The following is a 574-nucleotide window of genomic DNA, read 5'->3' on the forward strand; positions in this document are numbered from 1 at the left end:
GGGCCAGCCCGACGGTCAGCCATGGGCACAGGGCACGGCCCGGGGGGCTCGGGGGGCTCTGAGGGCCAGCCTGGGGACACGGGGGGCTCTGGGGACCCAGGGTGTGGCAAGGTCTCCCCAGCCTTCACAGGTTTGGGGTGTCCCTGTTTGGGTCCAGGGTGTCCCCCACAACATTCTGGGGTGTCTGTGTTTGTGTTGGGGTGTTCCTGCAGCCGTGGGCATGTCCCTGTTGGGGTTTGGGGTGTCCCTGGGTGTGTTGGGGTGTCTCTGTTGGGGTTTGGGCTGTCCCTGGGTGTGTTTGGTGTGTCCCTGTTGGGGTTTGGGGTGTCCCTGGGTGTGTTGGGGTGTCCCTTTTGGGATTTGGGCTGTCCCTGGGTGTGTCTGGTGTGTCTCTGTTGGGGTTTGGGGTGTCCCTGGGTATGTTGGGGTGTCTCTGCTGGCCTCTGGGCTGTCCCTGGGTGGTTGTCCCTGGGTGTGTTGGGGTGTCCCTGTTGGGGTTTGGGGTGTCCCTGGGTGTGTTGGGCTGTCCCTGTTGGGGTTTGGGGTGTCCCTGGGTGTGTGGGGGTGTCCCTGT

The sequence above is a fragment of the Corvus brachyrhynchos genome, unplaced genomic scaffold (assembly GCF_000691975.1).
Source record: "Corvus brachyrhynchos isolate BGI_N302 unplaced genomic scaffold, ASM69197v1 scaffold197, whole genome shotgun sequence".
Taxonomy (NCBI): Eukaryota; Metazoa; Chordata; class Aves; order Passeriformes; family Corvidae; genus Corvus; species Corvus brachyrhynchos.